Raw genomic sequence first — 10,063 nt, 5'->3', positions numbered from 1 at the left:
AGAGTTATCTCTTATTGTTTATAACCCGTATAGCTATCATGGTATTTTCTAGTTAAAATGAACCATTTAAATCGGTTTCTCCCACTGGTCATTGTTTGCTTCCATTTTTATGGCATACATTTCAAAATAAAAAAAAAACCACAATGAAATGTAAAATGGATACAATGTCTTTTTTAAGACATTTGACATGCTACATTTTGTAAGTTGAAGATATGTAACATGCTACTTTGATATATTTATATGATTGCCCTTGAAGCAATATTTATTATATTATTTCTCTATAGTAAATATTAATGTTTGTATTTATTATACTGTGCATTAGATTTCTATAGTTTATTTACTACTTGTTACAAATAAAAGGAACACTTCATGAATTTGCTTGTCATCCGTGTTGAGGGGCCATGCATATATTCTCTGTATTCTAATTTTAGTGTTATATGCTGCCAAAGCAAGCCCTTGATATACTGTCTTGGGTTTCTGTAAATAGGATAAACTTTAATTATTACAAATGTCTGTTCTATGAGCAGCTAAAATGTTATAAGTCAAAGTAGTGGATTGTGATAACTGATAACTGGTGCAAAACTATAATTTATTCATTTTTCCTTAATTCAGAAATATATTAAAATAAGAGAAATCCATAAGAATTTCAATAGAATGCAGAGGGGCTATTTTATTGGAAGAAAACTAGTAATGACAGTTTTATACCGCGTTATTATTATTATTTTTTTTTGAAAATCCTCTGCCTACTACTGGGCCAAGTAATATTTGCTGCTCTTTGATTTTAGACTTGGCTGTATAATTTGTTTTGACTAATTGGATTTTGGCAGGTATGACAGAAGCTGGGACTTGCTCTCTTAATTTCTTTTACAACCATGAGAAAATCATGTCCAGGCTGACTACTGGGCCCAGGAAAAAGATATAAATTTAAGGGCAGAAATAATTGTTCCTACATTTTACTAGCCTAAATCTACTGAATAAGTGAGTAAATGACACTGTCTTTAACACAATGGCTTTTAAGAATTTTGCAGCCTTAATATGACAGTAGCTTACTCATTGCCCTGAATTTGACACACTGAAATACAGACTTTACACTGTCCTGACTCATTATATTTCCTCAGCCTAGCATTCTTCTGCCCTTTTTTAAAGCCTGTCTTTCATGTTCATCTTTAAATACCACATTTCTCTTAAAGTAACATTTGTTTATTTTATTGTTTTTGCTTTTTAGGGCTGTACCTGTAGCATATGGAAGTTTCTAGGCCAGGGGTCCAATCAGAGCTACAGCTGCTGGCCTAAGCCACAGCCATAGCAACACGGGCTCTAAGCTGTGTCTGTGACCTACACCACAGCTCCTGGCAACATTAGATCCTTAGCCTACTGAGAAAGGCCACAGTTCAAACCCTTGTCCTCACGGATACTAGTCAGGTTTGTTACTGCTAAGCCATAATGGAAATTCCATAAGTAGCATTTATTTATCAACTTATATTTATTTCCCACACAGTTATTTTATTATTTTGCAACACTAACAGATTATGCCTATATGTCTTCTTCATACAGCTACATCTGGAGTATGCCTGTGAAGTGTGGCTTGTGTCGCATTTATCTCATTATTCATAAGATTTAGAATCTAGATATTGGTTAGTATGCATCCTTCACAAGTATTTTACAATGAATAAATACAAAAAAAATGTATTTGGGAGTCCTAATCAAAAAATAAAAACCTATTATTGCTTGATTAGATGGACAGTATGGGGAATGATGTCAGTTATTGTAAGAGCAAGTATAAGCATAACCTAAACACAGTACAGAGCAGTCTTAGAATCTTTGGCTTATGGTCGGGGGCTACTGAGTTGGTTTTGACTTTGATGTCAGCATCAGGCATTTTCCTTCCTTTACTATGATCAGAAAACCTCTGCTCTCTTCCATGGACATTGATGTCTTCTTCCATTTCTTTAAAATAGTAGAAAAGCATTACTGATGTACAGATGCTCTAACCCTAGTGAACAAAACAATATTTTTGAACTAGAGTATTAAAATGTCTTTAAGTATTTTTCCTGCTTCAACCCTGGGTTCCACAAAGTGTCTTGGTACATTCTAAATTTATCTAAAAGGAGACTGGCATTTAGAATCCACAATTTGGGCTCTGGGTATGCTCATTACTGCATGGATGCTATTGCTTCTAGGTCTTAGGGAATGTGTACAGTGTCAGGGAATATTAGTGTGTATACTAACCTGCACTATTAAACATGTCCAGATTCACGTATCTAATTATTTGTGTGTGGATATAAATATGTATCTCCAGAGCTTACCTTTGAACATTGAGGTTGGAGTGCTGATCCTCATGCAGTGAAAAACCTAGGACAACACATTGTTGGCCCTCTGCTCTTAGTTTCTCCTTATTGGCAATTCTTCATCTGTAGATTTAAGAAATCATGGATTCTGTAGTACCATAGTATTTATTGAAATAACTCAGCATTTAAGTGGACTAACACAGTTCAAATTATGTTACTCATGGGTCAACTGTATATACCTAATGTTTTATATGAATGATATGTTTACTATAATATATATATTATATATAACAATCTAAGCAACAAAGTAAATGATAGAACTTGATAAAACAAAAAGTAGTGGATCTATAACTATATAAGTATCACAATATATTAATCACAAAGGAAAGACAATAACTTTACAATGGGAAAGCCAAAGGAGGTGGTAACATTAAAAATAGTGCATAACAGCATTGTGATCCTTGTGATGTGATGCTTTAACTCAACATCAGCTCTGTGATATTCTTGACAAAAATATGTAGTAATGAAGATACCTCACACTCAACCAAATTACTAGGCAGTAAACACCTTAAGGCCCAGTATTCTTTGAAAGTGTCAAGGTCATGAAAGACAAGGAGAGCCTGAGGAACTTGCAGACTAAGAGAGACTAAGGAAAAATAATAACTAAATGCAATGTGGGATCCTGAATTTGATTTCGTAGCAAAAAAAGAATATGTTAGGGGAAAAAACTGGTAAAATTTGAATAAAGTATTTAGATTAGTTCATAGTGCTGTACCAATTCCATTTCCTGGTCTGACAATTACACAATGGTTATATATAATGGAAATATTAGAGAAAGCTGGAGGAGGGATAATGAAAATTCCTTATAGAATTTTTAACTATTCTCTAAGTCTAAAGTTAGTTCAAAAAGAGCTGTAAAAAGATCTCTAATTTTCTTGGGATTCAAATGCTTTATTAATAATTATAAAAACTGTGGGTGGCTTTAAATACCTTTCATGTCAGAGTTTGGAATGGGATTCAGCTCTTTCGATTCCAAGTTCAATAATCTCCCAATACTGTGTTCTTTCAAATCTTCTGAGGATATTTTTACTCCAAGTACAATTGATTTGGTAATGCAGTGAACCTGAAGTCTATTGTTAGTCATTATAAAATATGAAACTAACTTTTTAAAAGCTTCATTTACCCCTATTCTTGACTCCCCTAAAAATAATCCATAACTCCTACATTTAATTTTGTGGTTACTCAATTAGTTACTCTACAAAAGGGTGAGAAATCCAAGATTTATTTTTAAGAAGGCACTAGACTGTCCTTTTTTAAAATAGAGATCTTAAAATTAGAGAGCAGAGAAAAATAATTTAGAATCTTTTATTTTCCTTTCCTATCTAAAGCTTGTTCTTAAGTTGGTTGTTTCAAATTGTCTCTGCAGTTTTGTAATACCTTTTCTGCTGCTTTGTGTGATGTTAAAAAAATCTGATAAGACAATATATCTTTTTAAAAATGTTATATAGAGAAAAAATAATTATTAATGTACGTAATAAAGATTTTACCCCAATCTCCAAATGAGCATTTTCATTCCTTAAGACATAGTTAAATCATACTTCATGCTAAGTTTTCAAATAATACTATAAGCAATTACTTGATATTCTCATTTTGCATTTTGATTTGGCTTCATTTCCCAGTGCCAAATTTTTATCTAGGTAGTAAATTGTTACTTAAATGTCACCAGTCCCTGTTCAAACATGTAGAAAATTAAACTCACATAATCATATGTTGAATTTTACTCATAGTTCTATAGTGATATTGCTATTGGTATTGACCTATTAAATTGTATAGCAGTTAATGAAAATAATATCCTATAGCTGTGATGTACAGAAAATAATCACTGGTTTAAAAAAAAATCATCATTTGGGAATTTGTCAGGAAAATACAGATTTTATTAAATTAAAATCTAGGTTTGGAAATATTAGGCTAAATTTTCCAAACTTTCATAACATTTCCCCAATCTTGCACTCTGGCATCTGTAATGTTGTCATTTAAGTAATTGATTTTGCATGAGCTTCATTCCCATTTTGATTAGCTAATTGAGAAGATTGTAATTGTCATTTTAACTTAAAACTTAAAGGGAAGTTACTTCTAAGAAAGATCCTGGACAGAAACACCTAGAGACAAATCCATTTAAACAGCACATTACTTTGAGGATCCCACAGAGCTGAACTCAATAGGAGCTGTTGATAATGCAAGCCCTGAGGACATCCTTATTAGTCTGCCCACCAAGTGGACTGTGTGTGTGTTGTGAACTCTGTGGGTTAGCAATAGCCAATAATTTTAAGCTGGTAGAAGAGTCACTCTAGACATTTAAAATGCAGTCAGATACCCTTTTCTGGCATTTAAAATAAAATGAGTCACTCTAAAGTTAGTGAAGTGGACTTGAGATGCTCTGGAGAGATACATGATGTTGTCATGAAGTTTTGTGATGCCAAGTTTAACCTGAATATGAACTTAGCCTTCAGGGATTTCCTCTTTTTGGCATAGTGGGGACGAGGGACATAATATATCATCAAATGCTCATTGAGAGTTTCTAATTCTTTGTCTCCAGAAAGAAGAATATTCTGTTCATACTAAAATATGTTTCAATAGAATAACTTCCAAATGGCTGATATATGTGATAATGATGATGATAGGATGAAGATGATGATGATAAACTACTTTAATTTTAAAGACAAAAAGATATAAAATAACAGAAGGGACACATTTAGGAAGGGTGTGGTTTTTGAAGTTTAGAAAGTGGCCTCTGAAGATTCATCCCCTCATTGATGTCCTCAAATTTGTCTTCATTCTCACTTCGTCTGAGTTAAGGAGTGTTATGCGTTTTATTGAAACCACTTCTGTTAACTTGATATGTAGACTGAAGAGAGATGTAAATCAAGTTAAGCTTCCTTTTAATATGTTCTTAGATAGGCTAGAGAAATAGCTGAATTTCTAAAGCAGTCACATGGAATTTAAAAGTATTTCAGAGATGAATCTCAAATTCACTCATTTATTTTTATTTTCTTAGTCATTTCACTGGGAATCTTGGCAACCATAAGTAAATCTCAGTTTTTCAAGTTACTATATTACCTGAAGCCTATACAATAAAATTCCCCAACTTCCATTACGGAAAGTTACTATACGTGCATTAAATCTCTTAAGATATAAATCATATAGGACACCCTAGTGCAATTTACATAAAATCCACATGTTTCTTGATTTGTAATCAAATATATTTAAGGAAATTCTGACAAAACTGCCATTAGAAGAGGCATAGGCAGAAGTTAATTCACATTTTAGAAGGTGAAAGCACAGGAATTGCTAGGATCACATAAGCTTTTTTTTTTGTCATTGTTATAGTTTAATATGCTGAATGGTTGTAGAAATAAGATTAGTTACTGGCAAATAATGACACTTTTCTTTATTATCTGCCAAACATGATATGCATGTTTCTGAGCCTCACTTTCAAGTGACTTTTAACCCTCTACTTTTGATTTTTACTTCTTACTCTATGCTAATCTTTCCATTCTTAAGCTGTAGTAGTTCAAAAAGTTCAACAACAACAAAAAAATAGCCTCATTTAAAAACTGGTTTTGTTTTAGCTTGAGAGTATTAGAAATGCAATTCAATTTATGTAGACTCTTGTGTTCTTGCTCTAGTATTCATGCATAGTACTTTGGTATTATTAGTGATACTTTTGAAGACTTACTGTCCATGAAGAGTCATGAATAGTGCTTTGCTTGTGTTGTTACATTGAGTCTTTTCAGTAGCTTATTTGATCACTTTTATATACTATGAAACACAAGATTGAAGATGTGATGCTACCTTGCCAGCAAAGGGGGGAATATTTAAGCCCACATCTGACTGGTCGGTACCCCTGTGCTTTTCAACATTTTATGGATGTATAAATTTATCAGAGATTGGATAAACGATTAGATTAGTATGTGCAGCCCTTAATTTTGGTTCACTAGACTCAAAGAAACATTTGTTGATAAAGTGAAAATTTCTTCCTTCTTAATTCTTAAGAAAACACTGAGCATTTTGTTTGCAGTACTGCCTGCTGGAGGCTTTATTTGTAGCCTTGTGTTGACCATCAGGTAGACAAATAATGTATTATTTTTCCACAAGTATTGTTGTTTCTGGACTAGAATTTATATTGTTCTATAGAAGGCCCAAAGCAGTGATCACAATTTATATTGCCTGACAAACTTTTGAGGAATTTCTCTCTAGCTAAAAGAAAAATATTTGCCTAACTTCTACTTGGGCATGAGATAAAACCGTTAAGGATATTGGATTTCGGATGACCATGGAATTTAAATTACTAGCCCATAAAATGCATCTCTTAATTTTATCTCAATTTGTAGAAAAGGAGCTCTGTTGAGAAATTGGCTCCATGTCTATCATTTTATTATGATATAATACTATTATCTCCCCTACCTATAAATAACTATGTATAATTTAAAAGGTAACATCACACCCTACTTTGTCAAAGTCTGCCTTTTTTGTTGACTTCTAAAATGCCAATTAAGGGGCTTAGTGGTTTGAACTGTTTCTGGCAAATAGTTCTCCAAAGGTTAAAACATAATAACATACCCAGTAAGGCTAACCTGTTTATATTAAAAAAAATTGAGGCAATATCATAATTCTGTTTACCCTTATGTGTAATGTGCAGTTTCAAAGAATGTCTCCTAAAACAGTAAATTATCTAGCAGTCACCTTTTAAGTCTGAAGAAGTGTCTCATACTTGACTACAGTCATGGAAGAGAATTGCCAATTTGGATGGAAACATACTGAGGGAGGAGATCCTTGGAAACTCAGATCATGATTTAGATAATACATGAATTCTGATTTTCTCTTTGAAAATTAATGCATTGATATTCAGATATTTTGGGATTGGCTTAGTTGACAGTTGGAAGTGATAACACTTCAGTTCTAGAGTTCAATCGTTATTAGAAAGAGGATGCCTTGGAGAGATTCCACATATCAATTTAATCCAGAAATAAGTTTGGACAGGTGGTTGATCACAGATAATCTTCCCAAATGACTAAGGAGACTCAGAGGGGATGATTCAGTTTGTGAATGTTAGGCATTGTACTATTTAGCAAGATGTCTCATGTGGAGGAGTTTTGCTGCAATGCCTTTTTGAACTGAGTACCCTACTTGTCTCTCATCAAACCAGTATTCTCTGCTGAATTTCCGTCATTGTTCCTAGTTTTCCAATCAGTAACAGAAATTTCTGTTTTCTTTGGGGGAATTATCCAATCCCTGTGGAAATTTTTGTTTTGCCAGTCCTGATGTCCCTCTGAAAAACATCTTAAATGCAAGACCCAATTTCAAAGACAAGAGAGAAGGACACACAGAATTAGGTTTGAAGTTGATTTCACATTGGTTTACTAGCAAAAATGCAGTGCAACCTCTATCTAAAACATCAAAGAGATACTTTCAGTTTTTACTGCTTCTTCAGGTTTATCACAGTTTTGATCCACCTTCTTTAAGTGAAGGATGAATATTTGGTCCTAGTTAGACCAATGTGATTTTCTTCTTAAGTAATTTAAATATGAATTAACAGGGGGTGATTCATCTTGGAGCTAGTACTCTGGTGACCTATAGATACTCCCTTTATGTCCCTGTAACTTAAGCCTTCTTTCCTAGGGATTATTATTCTTTGTATTTTTTATTGGGTGATATTTTTGAGATTGTTTTTGTTGATTAAACCCCCCAAACCATAATTTCTTTAATTTCATACACTTGACTACCATAAATTTTGTATTTTCACCCCCAGACTGTAACATAATGACATATTTAAATATAAAATAGATCTAGGAAAACATACTGCCTTGGGATTTGTCAGTTGTCTGTTGCTTATGTAATATTAGTTTCTCTGAGTCAGTGTCCTTTTGAACATGATAATTTCTTATTCACAAAGTGAATATTGGTATTAACTTGTATTTTAATGTAAATTTCAATCTAAATAAAATTATATCATGTTTCTGAAACTCAGCTGATTTTATATATTTACAATCCTTGGGTTGGACCCTTCGCTATAAGGGACAGACAGAATTTTTGTGTATAACAATGGGCTATGGTCACTAACAATATTTGACCTTAAAGAAGTTCACTTTATTTTACTTTTATTTTAATTTTTTGCTTTTTAGGTCTGCTCCTGTGACATTTGGAAGTTCCCAGGCTAGAGGTCGAATCAGAGGTGTAGATGCCAACCTATACCACAGCCACAGCAATGCAGGATCCTTGTGACCTGTAGCACAGATCACGGCAACACCAGATCCTTAACCTACTGAGTGAGGCCAGAGATCAAACCCGCATCCTCATGATTACAAACTAGTCTGGTTTGTAATCCACTGAGCCACAATGGGAACTCCCTATAAACTTTATCATATTTTTTATAGGCAACTCTGCTGATGCATTGTTTCTTTAATTCTTTAAAAAATGTGTACTTTTTAAAAGCTATTTTTCATTTGCAGTTATTATAAAACGTGTTATATTCCCTGTGTTGTGCAGTACACCCTTGAGTCTATTTTACACCCAACAGTTTGTGCTTCCCACCCCCCCATCCCTATGCTGCCCCTCCCCCTTCTACTCATTGTTAACTACTAGTTCTATGAATTTGCTTCATTTGTTATATTCACTAGTTTGTTGTATTTTTTTCAGATTCTACATATAAGTGGTAACTTCCCTGAGCATAATACTCTCCAAGTCTATCCATGCTGCTGCAAATGGCAAAATACCATTCTTTTTATTGCTGAGTAGTATTCCATGGTAACTATATATACCACATCTTCTTTATCCAGCTGTCTGTTGATGGACACTTAGGTGGCTGCCATATTTGTCAGTTGTAAATATGCTGCTATGAACATTGAGGTTCATGTATCTTTTCAAATTTGTGCTTATGTTTCAGATATATACCCTGGAGTGTAATTGCTGGGTCATATAATAGTTCTATTTTCACGGTTTTTTTGAGACACCTCCATACTGTTTTCCACAGTGGCTATACCAATTTACCATCCCATCAATAGTATTCAAGGGTTCCCTTTTCATTATATACTTGACGACATTTGTTATTTGTATTCTTTTTGATAGCCATTCTGACAGGTGTGAAGGAATATCTCATTGTGGTTTTGATTTGTTTTACCTTGATAATTAGTGATGATGAGCGTGGTTAGATAAGCCACTTGGCCATCTGCATTTCCCCTTTGGAATGTCTATTCAGTTCTTCTGCCCATATCTTTAATTGGGTTGTTTGATTTTTGTAAATTTTGTTTTATTTTTGTATTAATAGTTCATTCTTTTCACGCTGTAGTTTTGACATGTTTATTAGAAAATTGATTTTTACTTGATTAGGAATAATGGCAAGTATGGACTAATTGTATTTCCAATTACTCTGCAAAAATTATACTCATTTAAAATAATTTGCAGTTGACTAGCACATAGAAAAATGCTTAGCACCACACAGTATACAGTTCCTGCTGTGGCACAGTGGGTTAAGAATCTGACTGCAGAGCCTCCGTTTGCTGTGGAGGTGTGAGTTGGACCCCTGCCTAGGCTCAGTGATTTATAAAGGATCCAGCATTGCTGTAGCTATGGCATAGATTGAAGCTATGGCTTAGATTCAATCTCTGGCCAGGAACTTCACGTGCCATGGATATAGCCATTAAAATATTAAGAAAAGAGGGGAAAAAAGTGTGTGAATGAATAAAACAATGAATTTTTCTTTATATTAAGGTAAATAA

General features: G+C 33.6%; 1 pseudogene; it reads right to left on the bottom strand.

Annotated features, from left to right (window-relative positions):
• Positions 1–351: 351 nt before the first annotated feature.
• On the bottom strand, positions 352–452 carry LOC125130150 (uncharacterized; annotated as a pseudogene).
• Between the last annotated feature and the right edge of the window lie 9,611 nt (positions 453–10,063).

Source organism: Phacochoerus africanus, chromosome 6 (assembly GCF_016906955.1).
Source record: "Phacochoerus africanus isolate WHEZ1 chromosome 6, ROS_Pafr_v1, whole genome shotgun sequence".
In the NCBI taxonomy this organism is placed as follows: domain Eukaryota; kingdom Metazoa; phylum Chordata; class Mammalia; order Artiodactyla; family Suidae; genus Phacochoerus; species Phacochoerus africanus.
The sequence above is the reverse complement of the archived record's forward strand: the minus strand, read 5'-3'. Positions and strand labels throughout refer to the sequence as shown.